This window comes from Callospermophilus lateralis, unplaced genomic scaffold (genome assembly GCF_048772815.1).
Source record: "Callospermophilus lateralis isolate mCalLat2 unplaced genomic scaffold, mCalLat2.hap1 Scaffold_63, whole genome shotgun sequence".
NCBI lineage: Eukaryota > Metazoa > Chordata > Mammalia > Rodentia > Sciuridae > Callospermophilus > Callospermophilus lateralis.
Genome location: NW_027514713.1, coordinates 8,760,723 through 8,777,940, shown reverse-complemented (window position 1 = coordinate 8,777,940; position 17,218 = coordinate 8,760,723). Strand labels below are relative to the sequence as shown.

General features: G+C 35.2%; 2 pseudogenes; one reads left to right on the top strand and one right to left on the bottom strand.

Annotated features, from left to right (window-relative positions):
• Positions 1-516: 516 nt before the first annotated feature.
• LOC143389706 (small ribosomal subunit protein eS7 pseudogene) lies at positions 517-1,200 on the bottom strand (annotated as a pseudogene).
• Positions 1,201-6,828: 5,628 nt separating this feature from the next.
• LOC143389707 (small ribosomal subunit protein uS12 pseudogene) lies at positions 6,829-7,304 on the top strand (annotated as a pseudogene).
• Positions 7,305-17,218: the final 9,914 nt, after the last annotated feature.

Sequence of the window (17,218 nt, the reverse complement as noted above, 5' to 3'; positions counted from 1 at the left end):
GTTTGTGGTCAGAAAAGTTTTATTAAAAGCCTTTGTTCTGGGGCTGGGATTGTGTCTCAGCAGTAGACTGCTCGCCTAGCACGGGCGGGACCCGGGTTCGATCCTCAGCACCACATAAAAATAAAAGGCATTGTGTTGTGTCCATCTACACCTAAAATAAATAAATAAATATTTTAAAAAAGCCTATGTTCTAAGGGTTTGGGATATTGATCTTGAGATTCTTTTTTTTTAATTTTTTTATTGTATGTGAGAGCCAAATGAAATACATAAAGGAAGCCTCTTGATTGCTTACTGCAGTGTGTTTCTGGTACTGAGCTACTTTATGAGGTAGTTACCTGTTTTACAGGAGGAAAAAACAGAGTCATATAGCTAATACACTTTATAACTGAGATTCAAACAGACTCATTTCATTTTAGAGTAGATTGTGTGCTTCATTCCTTATATCCTGGATGAAAGAAAGAAGGCATGTATGATTTTTTTTTTTTAACTGTGAATGATACTTTTAGGCATTTTTGTTTACATCTGAAACTCTGGGAATTCAGAATTAATATCCTTGTTTGTAAGCTTCTTACAGGCACCAGAAAAAGTTTTATCCTTGGGTTCCACATTATTCTTTGCTTTGTCCAAATGAACCTTTATGAGCTGGCTGCCATCCAGCTTCATGGGATCCTCTTGCCCACAGTTTGATTTGAGAAGACCGAAGTTCTCAAGGATCGCATTGTACACAGCTGGTCAGAGTGCAGCTTTTGGGATGCTTTTGCCTGTTTTTCAGATGGCTTTTTTTTTTTTGAGTTGGCTTAGGCAGAATTATCTGAGCAGTAGAGACCATGTGCTTCCCACTGAACTTTTTTTCCAATTCATGCCAAGCCGAACTTTGATATTATGAGAAGATTTCAGTTGAGGAACTGGAACAAATATTATGATAGCTTTTTGACCACCACCAAATTCAATTCCCTTGACTGCTGTGCTGTTGAACTCCCACAGCTGGGCTTTGAGGTCCAAGTTTATCTCCAGCTTTAAGAGTTCTTGTTGCCCATTGGGCTTCTGAGCTGTGGGTTTCATAATTTTCATAACTTTATGTTTTGCAGGACAAAAAGTTGGTGGCAGCTCACTAGATTTCTTGAAGGCATTGACTTCAGTGATAGAGCTTTTGAAAAGGTGTGAATAAATGTGTAGTAATCTATATGAGTAATGACACATGATACTTTTAGGCATTTTTGTTTACATCTGAAATTCTGGGAATTCAGAATTAATATCCTTGCTTGTAAGCTTCTTACAGGCACCAGAAAAAGTTTTATCCTTGGGTTCCACATTGTTCTGTGCTTTGTCCAAATGAATGTGTAAGAGGAGAGATTTTACTTTTAGTTTTTCTTCTTTCTATACTATACTCTTTGTTCCTTCATTTTTCATCAGCAGTTGGGCTCTTTACTCATACTAGAAATAGCAGGGAATTGAGGATGTGGTTTAGTGAGGAAGAGTAGTATAATCATGGCGTTAACTGAGAGGGGAAACCCAAGTAGCAGGGACACCTGGTCACCAAGATGGGTTTGCTGCTCCCATGTGGCAATTTACAAGTGGGTGTAGGTAAAACAGGACTTACTGTTAAATTGTATAAGCAGAAGTCTTGGCTTTGGAGATGGGTAGCTTTGATATGCTAATTGAAAAAAAATTTTAAAGTTATATTAAGGGAAAAGTCTCTCTCAGGTAACTTGGTAGTCCGGACTTATTTACCCAGTTACCCATTTTAAATACTTAAAAATCATAATACTTGTCATTAAGACATTTCTGTCGCTGTTAAATATTGAGTGCAAATGTCGTGTACTTGTCATTAAGACATTTCTGTCACTGTTAAATATTGAGTGCAAATGTCCTGAAAACTAGTTCATGCTAATTCTGATCTCTACCTTGGTTTGTCATAGTTTTGGAAGAAATAGATGGAAAGACTATTGTTCTTCACTAGAAAAGTAACAAAACCATATTTAATCTGGTTAGAGAATGGAAATATGACAGAATCCTATTAAATATAATTAATTGTTAATACTGCTTTTTGTTTTTTACTAAGCAGTGGCTGGCTATCTCTAAACCATTTATTGAATATGACAAGTTGGAGTGTAGTGAATTGACAACTAAAGCCACTCCAATATATTTAGTAAGAAACTACACTTTTATAGTTGACCACACTATTGTGTTCAGGATGCAAATAATTTCTTATTAATATTATTTATATTTTTATAATATTTATTTGATTTAAATCTAGAACATCATCAGTTTAGTTGGTTTTCAGGGAAGAATACTGACATTTTCTGTTTCATAATTTAGTGGTATTGTTTATACAGAAGTTTTTAGGGAATCTTTTCAGAATATTATAGAATGAAATAGTATGTAATTTAGTAGTATATTCCCAAATGAGAGCACCTCAAAACTTTTTTTTCCCAAATGAGATAAAGCAGAATGGTTGTGTTAGGGGAATAACTTGAAATTTCCAAATTATATCTTGTTTTATTTTCTCAGTATTCAAATACCAACGTTTCTGGAAAAATAGCTTTCATTTATTAATGCTTTATAGTTTTGTAAGTGATTTCATGTTTGTTCTTGTTTGATTCTATTTGAACCTATTTGAAATAGGTTCTATGTTGTTATTTGCTTTAACTCAGACTCTGAGATAATACATTTTGCCTGAAGTCACTAATGAATGGAACTAGAACTAAAACCCTGACTTTTAAGTTCAGGGTTCTTTATGCTTACCAACTTTTAGAGAATACTCCACTGCCCTCTCTCACCCTTAGTGGGGGAAATGTTTGCAGTAATTTAGAGTGGTTGCTTTGCAGATAATCTTTTGTACCAGACTTTAAGAAATCCATGTTTAGAGCCCAGAGAGCTGGAAACAGCAATGCAGCAATAGAAAGTACCAAAGTGAGTTTTAATTTTAGGACAGATATACTCTTGCTTGGCTAGCTTGATGGTGACTAAGAATCCACATGTGTTGATTATTGCTTGAAGGAAATTTGTAGATAAATCCTGTCCTTGATTGCTGAAGAAGTGCTTTTCTCAGTCACTTTTGTATTTTGATTGTGAATGTTTTAAATTGTTTTCCTAATGGTTCATAATCAAGTCAATCTCATTACACATGTGCCATAATTTTACTTTTACAATGTTATATTTCTTTGGTCAAATTTGAAACAGGCAAGTTATGTCACAGTCATTGTATATATCAATAATATTACTAGGATTATCATTTGTTAAAACCATCACTATTAGCATCCATCTTTTATAACATGCTTTGGGCTAAGTGCTTTGAAGTTTTAGTGATAATATGTGTGATTTGCAGTACAAGATAAATATTACCCCATTTTATAAATGAGGAAACCAAGAGTCAATGGCTTGTGGAAGGTCGTATAACTAAGTAGCAGAGTTAGAGTATCTAATCTAGATTTTTCAGGACTTAATTCTATTCTTTATATTGAATCAAATATTCAGATACTCTAAAACATTTATTAAAAGATGAGTTACCAATTCTTGGGCAGTATGATTTTCTTTGAACCCATTCTACCAAAGTTCCTTCCACTTCCCCCTATCCTAACAAAAACTGCTGTTGTTTACACCCCTTGAGATTTATGATTTCAGAAATGGTAGGTTATCCAGTTGAGGTGTTGATGGTTGGTGGTGACTGATAAAGCAGAGCTTTCTCCACCTCTTAAATAAAAGTAATTGTTTGTGCACAGCTGTTTAAAGACTGAGAAAAAGAAGTTGTTTCTTTTGGTTATACAATGAACCAGAATCAGAAGTAGGTCAGAATTCATTTGCTCTGATCACTACTTGAAGGAATTAGTGAATCAAATGTATAAAGTAATTGTGTCTATTTAAAATAATACACCTTGATTCAGAAAAGTTGAGTTAATTGAAATTTGCTCATGTAGAAGGAAACAAATTCATGTTCTTTTTGACTCATACATGGAAAATAATTTAATGATAGTGGTTATTAGTTACTGACTTGGTGCCTGTTACAAATTCTGGTTTCATGAGGAAGAATATGTTAGATAAGCATGAATAGTCTGGTTTCTTTCCCTTCATTTATATTAAGATGGCTTGATAAATAGATTAATTTATTTTTCTAAATCCAAGGACCTCAATTTTCTGTTACTATAATTTTTAAAGCATAGGTTAGCTTACAGAAATTGAAATGTGATGAAGAGAATAGGAAAAAAAGGAAATCCCTTATTTCTCTATTTTTTAGAATGATAAGTATGAATAAAAGATGTTAAATGAGTAGTGAAGGCAATAATAAATCCATGGGGTTTTATTTGAACTTAAGCAACTGAATTTATAGGAAAACTAATATTGTCATATCCATGGTCCATTTAGTTATAATTGATATCAACCAACAATTAAGGATATTTACTATGGGCTTCCAAGTTTGGTAGATTCTGCAGAGCTTAACTAAAGAAGGATAGTCTTTGATTGTCTAAGAAATTAGTCACTTTGGAATGATACCCTTGCCTTCTAACACAGTACATACTCTGAACATGCAGTATAAAAAATACAACACCTTCATTACTAATATTAATGCTGTCTAGCACCAAATTATTGACTGACCGTCCTTCTTTTTCTTTCCTTTTTTTCTTTCATTTGGTTGCCTTTAGGACTAGGTGAGAGATGCATTTTAGATTTTCCTCCGTCTGGCTTTTTTGGATGTTTCTTTTTATTGTTTCTTCCTGAATTTATTGCTGCTAAAAAAAGCATCATATAAGGATTGTGGTCCACCTGTGTATCATTGCATTTGTAGTGTTCAATACGTATTTGTCAAATAAATTAATGGGAAAGAGTCTTCCTTTTTTCTCTCATGGTCCAGTTTCTTCAGATGGCTCTTTATCTATACCTGGCTCCACATCTGTACCTTTTATTCTCTCTTCAGCTTACTGTTAACCTGAAATAAGTGAAATAATTACCTCAAAGATTGATTTTCTAATTGGTTAAAAAATTGTTAGGTGTATCTGGTTATGACTTAACTTTTCTATAAGTTTGATGTTATTGTCTGCCTGTTCCTTCTTGAAATTCTTTTGTTCCTTAACTTCTTACTTTAGGCCCTCACCACCTTAATATTCATTCTTTTTGTGTTGCTGTTTGTTCAGAGTTTAATCCTTATGTAATTTTTACTCAGTATACCCTTCCTTGCTGAAGTAATCCCATCTCTTGTAATTTTTTTAAAGCTAAATGTAGATGTCCTGAGTTATGTCTCTGACTTTGATTTCCCTCTTGAGCTCCAGACTTCTTAGTTGTCTAGTAAGTATATTGACGTCTGCAACTATGAGGATAAATAAGACACTACCTTACTCTAGAGGATTCACAGCCTCATTGGAAGAGAATGATTGGTAAACTAGCAATTATACAGCACCTCATACATAGATTAGAATGCTTTGGGATTACAGAACAAGATGGCCCAGTTCAGTTTGGAGTGGATCAGGTTATGTTTTGTTGCAGTAATGCTTAGAGAAATCGTGAAGGATGACTAGGATTTCACCAGATGAATAAAGTAAGAAGAATAATTTTGTTTCTAACAAGTCTAGTGATTATGTTCCCTGGGGGTGAGACAGCTCAGTGTGGACAAGTTCCTTGATAACAGATGAAAGACAACCTCAGCAGGGACTGAGAATTGTAAGCCAATGTCATGTTTGCAAAATTGTATAAAGAGTTAAATCCATAGAGAGAGGAGTGACTGTGAAAACAAGAAAGTTAATAACATTTTCATTACTACTGATTCAAAGAGCCTATGTAAGGGAATGATTTAGATCAAAGCTCTCAAAGTTGTGTGTGCTGGATTTGCCTTTTACTGTGATACCTGTTGTGTATTGCAGTAGTGATCATGATAGATTAAAGTGATGCTTTTCAAGCTTTAATATGTACACAAGACACCTGGAGATATTGCTAAAATGCAGATTTTGATTTGATATGTCTGGAGTGGGGCCCAGGTTCTGCATTTCTAATAAGCTTGCAGTGTTGCTGTACTGTCTATTTAGGGACTGTATTTTGAATAAAAAGAGATTAAAGGAGCCAAGAATGTCCAGACTAAGGCCAAAGAAACAATTTACATGAGTACATGAATAATTGTTACATTTTTGAGGGACTGGAATTAGTTCAGGAAGCTTAGATCATAAGGGATAAGTGGGTCATGAAGCATGTTGGAGGATGAGTCTGCAGAGGTTAAGTAGGGCCAGATTATGAAGGGCATGATGATTTACTAAGGAATGTTAACTTCATGATGGAGGCTGTAGAGGGGCCATTTTCAGAAGTAGAATGTTTCATCAGATTAGTGCTTTAGAATAAAGAGATACATTATATTTTTATCAAGTTAAGTACTTGTGGCTAATCCTGATAGGGATTTCATATGAGTAGACTTATAGAGCTAAGCTGGGGAGAGGCATTTGAATATCCAGCCAGTATACGTATAGGCATAGAATCCAAATAGGCAGAATGAAGAATGAAAAGAGAGTCAAAGTCCAAACTCAGGGGGATATGAACATTAACAGGGCAGAGGGGGAGGAGGACAAAGACGACGAAGATGTGTCCAGAAATATAGAAAGAAAACAAGCAGTTTCATTCCCTCCTAAGTAGAGAGACTATTAAACAGTGTCATAAGATAGAGTCTGAATATTCATCACTGGTTTGTCAGTTAGAGGTTAGTTATTTGTAACTTTAACAAGAAATATTTTCAGTGGAGTGCTGGAGACAAAAGCCATGTTGTAAAATGAGGAGTGAAATGTAGATGAGGAAGTGTATTCTGGTGTGATCCATTATTTTTAAGAAATATTGGTTGAGAAAGTTTGTGAAGAGATGGGGGGAACTCTTTCTTTCGCTCGGCCCCGTGGCGTCAACAAGGTGGGCAAGTGTCGCGGTCTTTGTACTGCCAGGAAGCTCTGTAGTCACTGACAGGACCAAAAGTGGCATGATAAACAATACAGGAAGGCCCATTTGGGCATAGCCCTGAAGGCCAACCCTTTTGGAGGTGTTTCCCATGCAAAGGGAATTGTGCTGGAAAAAGTAGGGGTTGAAGCCAAACAGCCAAATTCTGCCATCAGGAAGTGTGTCAGAGTCCAGCTGATCAAGAATGGCAAGAAAATCACGGCTTTTGTACCCAATGATGGTTGGCTGAACTTTATTGAGGAAAATGATGAAGTTCTAGTTGCTGGATTTGGTCGAAAAGGTCATGTTGTTGGTGACATTCCTGGAGTCCGCTTCAAGGTTGTTAAAGTAGTCATGTCTCCCTTTTGGCCCTATACAAAGGCAAGAAGGAAAGACCAAGATTATAAATTTTGCTGATGAAAACATAGTAAGAAATTTTCATATTCCAGAAAAAAAAAGATTGGAGAAGAGTTAGGGTAAAAATGTTTATTTGCTTGAAGTATTGGTTCAGGAGAGTGCTTACAGAAAAGGGAAAATCAAAATTGGAGTCAGAAACTTGGCTATCATCTTCACTGTGTTCTTTTTACTGTTCTTTCAAATCTGTATAATTATGAAATCCTGCCAACTTGACCTTGTGTTTCTTATTTCTGTTTACTACTTGCTTCTCCATTCCCATCATCAGTGTGTTAGTTTCACCCTTACAATCCCTTGTTTGAAGTCTTGAATAGACCTTTTTGATCTTTTCCTCTTCTACTCCATAAACAAAACAAAGTAAGCAAAAAAAAAAAAAAATCACCAGGGAAAAAGAAATCCTATCTTTCACAGTCTTTGATAGAAACCATGGAGATTATAGAAACTAAGGGATCTACAAATCTGACCCTGACACTCAGCTTTTTTTAAAAGCGAGACAGACAGAGAGAGAGAGAGAGAGAGAGAGAGAGAGAGAGAAAGGGAGAATTTTTAAATATTTATTTATTTAGTTTTGTTTTCGGTGGACACAACATCTTTGTATGTGGTGCTGAGAATCGAACCCCAGCCGCACGCATGAGCGCGCTACCGCTTGAGCCACATCCCCAGCCCGACACTCGGCTTCTTAAAACTCCTTACTGACTTCTTGTCACCAACAAATGATGAAGGTCAAGCTTTTTGATATGATGTACAGCAGTAACCTAGGGATTTTTTTCCACCTTCATTTCCTGCCACATACTGCCAATCACTTTGATCTTTTAACACTAATAAGACTTTATAATTTCTCTTCTCTCCCTTTCCTACATACTTGTTTTTGTTTTTTCCTCCACACTCCATTGTTTTGTACGTCTTGCAGTTTCCTTGGGGACCCTCTCCCCCGTTTCCTCTCTCCTGCACCCAGTTGTTAGATGCTCCTTTCTGTGTTTCTATAATATCATATAATCACTTTCTATGTGATTGACATTTCTTCAGTTTTCACTGTTCATATTAGATCGATAGGAATTTTTCTAATTCATCTCTGTCCTTGTTGCCTGCCTTACTGATTGTGGAGTTCATGCTTAACTCATGTTCATTGAGATTTGAAGAGAGTAATGCATGTATGTTGTGGCTTGTCACTGTGCCTGAGAGGAATGGTTGAATTTCACCAAGTGGCGTTTGATGGGAAAAACATTCTATTTACTGTAGCTGGCAAATCACAAAGCATTGAGGCAGTAAGTTTGATAATATTTACAGTATGCTGAATACTCCTTTTAGACAGGAGAGAAGAGGTAGAAAATATAACAGAAGATACGGTTAGAAAAATAAGTTGAGTGAAGATGAAATGGAGTCTGGGATCTCATGCTTTAAGGTTTTTCTTCTTTCACCGTAACAATGGGCAAATCTTTTTATTATTAATCTGGGAAATAATACTAATTCTTGAATTTTGAGGAAAGGTTCTGTGTCTTCTGGAATTATCAGATGTGGATAACCCTGTATTGTTGTGCCACATTTTAATAATTTCTGTTTTTTATTAAGGTTTAATTACCTTCCTAAAATGGTACTGCCCTTTTTGAATATGCAAGTACTTTATATCATTGTGTTTTCATGTCCTCAGACCTTGATGACTTCTAGATTTTTTTTTTACTCAGAGATAATCATTTAACAAGGCATTTTACATTATTTTTCTTTTAATATAGAAAATACTCTAATATTCACCTACTTTTATACCCCTTAAAGAACTTTATAACATTGCTTCCTTTTGGTTTGATAACTTGTTGCTCAGAATTGCTTGGGGAAATCTGTAAATCTGCAAATTTTGCTGTGCATATGCTTGCTTGTTCAGGTTATTTGTAAAAATGTTCAAAGATTGATTTTACATCATAAATGAGGGGAAGTAACTCTTCATCCTTGCCTTTTGCTTATTTCCTTAAGCCAGCATCTAATTTGTGGTTGTAAGATCCCCAGTTGTATTTCAATATATTTAAATGTGATATTTTGAAATCATGGAAGTATATCCAGGGACTGAATATATTTGAGATATAGACAAGTTATGTCAAAGAGGGGAATAGTGTATAGAGTTAGCAGCCATACAAAAGGGATGTGTCTCTTATTGTGTTTCTGTAGAGAAAACAGAAAGCTGTGGCTTTGTTGTAGCTGAAGAGAGAATTCTATTAATAAATCAACAATAAATGTTACAATGTAGTTTATATATAAATGCTAGGTTGCATGAAAAACCAGCTGAATACTAGTCAAGTAAGTAGGAAATCCAGGACAATGAAAAACATCAAGAGGCAAAATAACCTGGAAATTTCATGAAGAAAATGGGATTTCAGTGAACTTTGAAAGATGAGTTAAAATTCAGGTTGATGGAATGTGGTTGTGGGTGGTGTGTGGTGGGTTGCAGGTAGGGGCTTGAACTAAGATAGGGACAGCAAGAATGGTATACTTGCAGTGTAGGAATTAAAACTGGCACAGGAGATAAGGTTGAGAGGGTATGATTGAGAGGCTAAATTATTGCCACATTACTTATGTAGGGTCTTGAATGTCAGAGTAAATAGAGGGTAAGGGGTTTAGGGGTGTACAAGGTGGTATGTGGGGATAGATACGAGAAGAGGTGTATGTGTTACCATATTCTCTTTCAGGCAAAAACATATTTTAGTAGACTATAAAATATAAGAAAATCTTAGATACTTAGAAATGCCCATTGTCCTACTCTCATGTAGCATAGCATCAAATTAAGCCTAGGCTTATTTTTTCTCCCTTTAATATTCTACTTGGTCATCCTGCCTTGTTATTTATTTAATAAAATATGTTAGTTTCAATAACTCTGCCTGTCTGCCCCTTTTTTTAAAAAAAAATTATTGTTGGTTGTTCAAAACATTACATAGTTCTTGACATATTGTATTTCACACTTTGATTCGAGTGGATTATGAACTCCCATTTTTACCCCATATACAGATTGCAGCATCACATCGGTTATACATCCACTGTTTTACATATTGCTATATTAGTGTCTGTTGTATTCTGCTGCCTTTCCTATCCTCTACTATCCCCCATCCCCTCCCCTCCCATCTTCTCTCTCTACCCCATCTACTGTGATTCATTTCTCCCCCCCCTTTTTTTTTTCCTTTCCTCTCACTTCCTCTTGTATGTAATTTTGTATAACCCTGCGGGTCTCCTTCCATTTCCATGCAATTTCCCTTCTCTCTCCTTTTTCCTCCCACCTTTCGTCCCTGTTTAATGTTAATCTTCTTCTCATGCTCTTCCTCCCAACTCTGTTCTTAGTTACTCTCCTTATATCAAAGAAAACATTTGGCATTTGTTTTTTAGGGATTGGCTAGCTTCACTTAGCATAATCTGCTCTAATGCCATCCATTTCCCTGAAAATTCTATGATTTTATCATTTTTTAATGCAGAGTAATACTCCATTGTGTATAAATGCCACATTTTTTTTTATCCATTCGTCTATTGAAGGGCATCTAGGTTGGTTCCACAGTCTTGCTATTGTGAATTGTGCTGCTATGAACATTGATGTAGCAGTGTCCCTGTAGCATGCTCTTTTTACGTCTTTAGGGAATAGACCGAGAAGGGGAATAGCTGGGTCAAATGGTGGTTCCATTCCCAGCTTTCCAAGAAATCTCCATACTTCTTTCCAAATTGGCTGCACCAATTTGCAGTCCCACCAGCAATGTACAAGTGTACCCTTTTCCCCACAACCTCGCCAGCACTTGTTGTTGTTTGACTTCATAATGGCTGCCAATCTTACTGGAGTGAGATGGTATCTTAGGGTGGTTTTGATTTGCATTTCTCTGACTGCTAGAGATGGTGAGCATTTTTTCATGTACTTGTTGATTGATTGTATGTCCTCCTTTGAGAAGTGTCTGTTCAGGTCCTTGGCCCATTTGTTGATTGGGTTATTTGTTTTCTTATTGTTTAATTTTTTGAGTTCTTTGTATACTCTGGATATTAGGGCTCTATCTGAAGTGTGAGGAGTAAAGATTTGTTCCCAGGATGTAGGCTCCCTATTTACCTCTCTTATTGTTTCTTTTGCTAAGAAAAAACTTTTTAGTTTGAGTAAGTCCCATTTGTTGATTCTAGTTATTAACTCTTGTGCTATGGGTGTCCTATTGAGGAATTTGGAGCCCAACCCCACTGTATGTAGATCGTAGCCAACTTTTTCTTCTATCAGATGCCATGTCTCTGATTTGATATCAAGCTCCTTGATCCATTTTGAGTTAACTTTTGTGCATGGCGAGAGAAAGGGATTCAGTTTCATTTTGTTGCATATGGATTTCCAGTTTTCCCAGCACCATTTGTTGAAGATGCTATCCTTCCTTCATTTCATGCTTTTAGCCCCTTTATCAAATATAAGATAGTTGTAGTTTTGTGGATTGGATTCTGTGTCCTCTATTCTGTACCATTGGTCCACCTACCTGTTTTGGTACCAGTACCATGCTGTTTTTGTTACAATTGCTCTGTAGTATAGTTTGAGGTCTGGTATTGCTATACCGCCTGATTCACACTTCCTGCTTAGAGTTGTTTTTACTATTCTGGGTCTTTTATTTTTCCATATGAATTTCATGATTTATCTGCCCTTTTTGAATTAGTTCTTGAGTAAAGTTATACCTTTGCCAGAATGCCTCATTTAACATGCCATTTTTGATTCTTCTTGTTAAAACATTTATGTCTTGAGAGCAGATGTCACAGTTTGTACAAATCTTTGGCTTATCTAGTCCCCTGTGGGCTATTCACAAGGGAGTTGGCTCTAAATATTGGAGATTTATGCTTTAGCCATAACACCTGTAAGCCTGGTAACTGTACAGTGACTGTAAATACCATAATTATCATGACTCTGTTTTTAAATTGCAAGAGCTGTTTACCCTGACTTATTTCATTCTCTCCTATTTAATCCACTGACTGTATCATGAAGGAGACCCCATATTTCCTTTTTCTCTTTTAATGAGTTTTTTTTTAATTGCTTCTCATTGTGGGCTGCTTTCTCCATATGTGCCATACCCTTTTCCTTCTTTGTACTTTATACTTTCTTTTTCTGCTTTCTACGTATAGCTAGAATCTTTTCCATATACTGTGTCTTGTGTGAAATCTTTTCTAACTGGTTCTTTTTATCCTTTTTGGTCTTTCTTCACATTTCTTTTATACTTTGTTTGCCAGTAAGCACACAAATTATTTTAAATAATTCCTATACTTTTGATATGTTTGTTTTTCAAAATGGATTTCAGATTTCTCTTAGGCAGAAAAAAACTCTTTTCTTTTGGTGTGTTTCCCTAATGTTTTGCCAACTTTGAGCATTTAGATATGGTTAATGTCTGAAGCTCAGTCTCCTCTCCTGAGCCCAGAGTGCTCACACAGCTCATGTATGGAGAGGTGCCTCACCTATGTTGAAAGTCCTCTGGTTCCAATACTTGTTGATTTTAATGATATTAAACAGTACATAGAAAGAAAGAAAGATATATATATATATATATATATATATATATATATATATATATATATATATATATCTTTCCCTCTCTCTCTCTCTTTTTTTTTGTATTAGTTTTGAGTACCAAGTCTTTGAAATCCAGCATGTATTTTACATTTAAACACATTTCAGTCCAGATTAGGCACATTTCTAATGTGTGATAACTCCATATGGCTAGTGGCCATTGTATTAGATTGCTCAAATCTAAAGCATGTGGTGAGGTGAAACTATGGTAATTAGAAAATTGATGAAGGCCAAAGATGAACACACATGAAACTCTTAGGACCTACCTCATGAAGGGAATGTTGTATGAAATTGTTTTGTATGCATATTGTTTTGGGAGAGAATCAAAAATTGGTATGAAACAGAGTTTTGGTAAATGATGATGAAATTGTCTGGAAGTTAAGAATAGTAGAAATTTAAAAGGTTTCAGGAAAATAGAAAATGGCAGAACTTGACTATTACCAGTTTATTTTAAGATGACCAGAGTAACTGATTATCATTTTAAGAAAAACATCTTTTCCTACTAAGGGCTTTTTATCCTAGGCTGTGTCATCATTACAAAGTTTGAAGGAGAAAGGTAGTCATTCATAATGACACCCCAGAGAAACTTTTGAGATGAGCAGATAAAATTCATTGCAGAGGCATAATGTGGGTAGCAAGGAGGCAAAGAGGATGATTTACACTAATACAGTAGAGAGGAAGAGTCTGAGGTAAATGATTGATTTTTATGGAGTAAAAACCGGACAAAGTTCTTGGTGACCTAAGAGCAAATGAAAGCTCATGCAGAATATGGTATCAAAATTTATTGCTCAGGCAGTGACTAAGAGGGCCTTGTGTAGAGTCATTGGCCATAGAATATAAATGTAGTTAAGACCTGAGTGGGCCACTTTGTTTTCATTGGCAAGTTACAACCACCCAAGCCTCAATTTCTTCGTCCAAAAAAATGGGCAGAAATAATATCTACTTCATAGAATTGTATGGATTAAATTGTATGAATTAAATACAGAATCTGCATGTAGTGACCTTGACTAGTATGGCAGATTTCCTGTTATTATTTTTAGTTGGGGACATCAGAGGGGAGAAAAGAGTGACTATCATGTATTTTTGGAATGTATGTTCACACTGTCTCTCCCCTTAAAGCAGTTTTTAAGACGAGGAAGGCCCCCATCTACAGGAAAAAAAACCTGTTTCAGTAGTTAGGATAATCGTTTTGTTTCATAATTTCCTGATTTTTCTGTAGCACCTTTCAGATCACATTATATATTTTTCCTACAAGAAACCTTTGTCCTCCAGTATATTGGTATGATCATTGAGTATCTCAACAAGATCCAAGGAAACCATGTCATTGTTACTCAGGAAATACCATTGTACTTGAGTGTTTCTCTTGCAATTTTTTCTCTGTTGAATGGAGTAATAAACACTTTATTTAAGGGAGGAACAGTTTTCAAGATTTGGTGAAACCTCTTGATCAGTAATTGATTAACATTGTTTTACACGTAAATTATATTAGGTGAAGAAAGTACTTTCTAAATCTCATTTTGTGAGTTGTGTTGATAATAAAAATGAGAAGTCTGGGATTGAGTATGTGGACCTAATCACCTTATCTCTTTAGGGTGTAGTTGGGATTGTTTTTCAAACTGTGATTTGAGGACCTTTCATTATTAGAATTACTTTTGAGTAGTAGATAAAAATGCAGATTCTTAGGCTACATGTTTGACCTACTGAATCAATCTAATGGTAGAGCCAAGAATGTTTTATTTCACACTCAACTGTATCTGTTATACATCATATGGATTTTGAGAACCACTGGAAAGGATGGCTCTAAAGATCTGGTTTGGTTCAAGCAAGCATCTACTCATATTATTATTGGATTAGGAGTTGTGTAGGAATGATGTTATCTATTTCTCTTAACACTGTAGGATTGTTATAAGGATCAACTAAGATTTTTAAGTTTGTAAAAATATTATTAAGTGAAAATATATTTAAATTTTAGACTTCTGTAGATTAAAATCGAAGTGGTAGTGACTTATTAATAATGGTTTCTGTACTAGTTGAGTTTTGGTGAATCTTAGTTCTTATTAAATAGCTTTTGGTGCATGATTGCAGTCCACAAAATTATGTGTTTTTAAATATCCCTATCACCTTTTAAATTTTTTTTTGGTTTTATTAGTTTCATAGAATCTAAGTAGAATTATAGATATTCAAATTAGATGAATACAGTCTCCCTTTCTGTCCATGGGTTTTGCCTCTGTGGATTTAACCAAACACAGATTGAAATGTATGTTTTTTAAATTGCTTCTGTACTAAACATTTGCAGACTTTTTCCCTTTGTCATTTCCTAAACAGTCCAGTACAACGACTATTTAAATGGCATTTGCATTGTATTAGGTATGTTAAGTAACCTAGAGGTGATTTAAAGTATGCAGGAGAATATGTGTTGGTTATATGAAAATACTATATCACTTTAAATAAGGGAGTTGAGAATCTCTGGATTTTGGTATCTTCAGGGGGTTCTGAGTTTTGTTTTTTCTTTGGTACCAGGGATTGAACCCAGGGGTGCTTAACCACCAAGCAATACTCCTAGCCCTGTTTTATATTTTTATTAGAGACAGGGTCTTACTGAGTTGCTTAGGGTCTCGCTACATTGCTGAGGCTGGGTTTGAACTCATGATCCTCCTGCTTCAGCCTCTGGAGCCACTGGGATTACAGGCATTTGACACCGATCCCGGCTCTTTGTGACTCTTAATTGTTTAAAGGAGGTTATCCAGATTTAGGATTATTTATAATCTATGTTTAATAACCCTTCTCTATCAATTAACCTCTTCTGCCCTCAACAAATAAACAAAAACACCAACACAGAACAAAAAGCCACTCCATCATGACTGTACTTTTTGGAGATAAAATATCCTCTATTTTCTCCATTTTCAGAGAGTACAGACTGTTATTGAGCATCTACCTTGTATTAGTTACAGTGTTTCATACTTATAAATTTTCTTATTTAATTCCTATACATAGTTAATAGAACCCCTTTTTATTTCTCTCTGGATATGAAAAAAGTAACTTATTAAATATGTAGAGCCTCAGCTAAACAGCATTATATTAGAGAATTGGATTTGTGGATCTGGAATGGGCTCAGAATTCAACTTTTTGGCTGAATATTTTTATGAAGGTTGTTCAGGGCCCACACATTGAGAAACATTGCTCTTGTTTCTTGATGCCTCCAGAGACACAGATTATAGGTACTGACTTTAATGTAAGTTGGAGATAATATAATTTTAGCTTGAACATTTAAATGTTGGACATCACAACGCCATGTGTGTTCATGTGTATTTTCCACGGGAACTCAAGATGATATTTATAGAGATGTCAAATGAAGGGACAAACCCACTATCTGTAGGTCATACCTGATAAGAAATTGGTTTGATAAAACTCATTTTATTTGTTTATATCACTGTTCTTCCTTTCCTCAGTTAGGTATATACCATAAATTTCTTATGTGTGTTTGAAAAATTATAATATTAAAGACTGAGCTCTTAGACTGGCATTTAAGTATATAATTCTCATTAGCTTATCACTGTCCTTGTCTTTATCAGACTTAACAAGGTTTTAAATACCTGTAGGTATGTAAGTTCCTGTGGGCCTTTATTGCAGTTGTTCCCGCTTCTTAATTTTTCTTTAAAAAGTAAAAGTGTTCTTCCCTGGAAACTGGAGCAGGTGGATGGATGTAAGTGATAAATGGGAAGAGGGTGTGTGAATTCCACCAGGAATTGGTTTTCAGATTTAATAATGACTGTGGATTAGAATTGTTGACCCTTGACGCATCCTCCACCCAGCTGCTTAACTGAGAACAATTCTGATGGATACAGTTGTTCTTTCAACTTCATTTTTGTTGGCTTCTGTCTTTTGCTCCTGTCCCTTTCCCATCTCCTCAGCACACACATGCATCCTTGAGTATGAAAAAAAGAGTATTATTATTTAAAGCTGCTGTCTGTGTTTCAAAATTATTTTGTTTTCTCTAACATATATCTTTATCTCAGGCTTCCATTCTGAGGGCAGACCTGAACTAAAAAAATTGGCCAGCCATGGCCTTACTTAGTTTCTAGCATTCCAAAGTAGTTTTTGACTTCGAATAAAGTACATTATCACTTGAACTTATTTGAGTCTTATTTTAGTTTCTTTCAGTGGTCTAGAAATATGACTTTTTTTGCTTCGTTTAAATGTTTCCAAATAAAGATTGAGAACAGCCCCAATAATTATTAAAGTTTCTTTTTAAGATAATGATGGATATAAACATTTCTGTGTATAAGAAATAGTGGAATGGCATTCAAGATAGGCTAACAAAAGTTACAGAATTTTTTTTAGGACATTTATTTAAAACATAAGGCACAA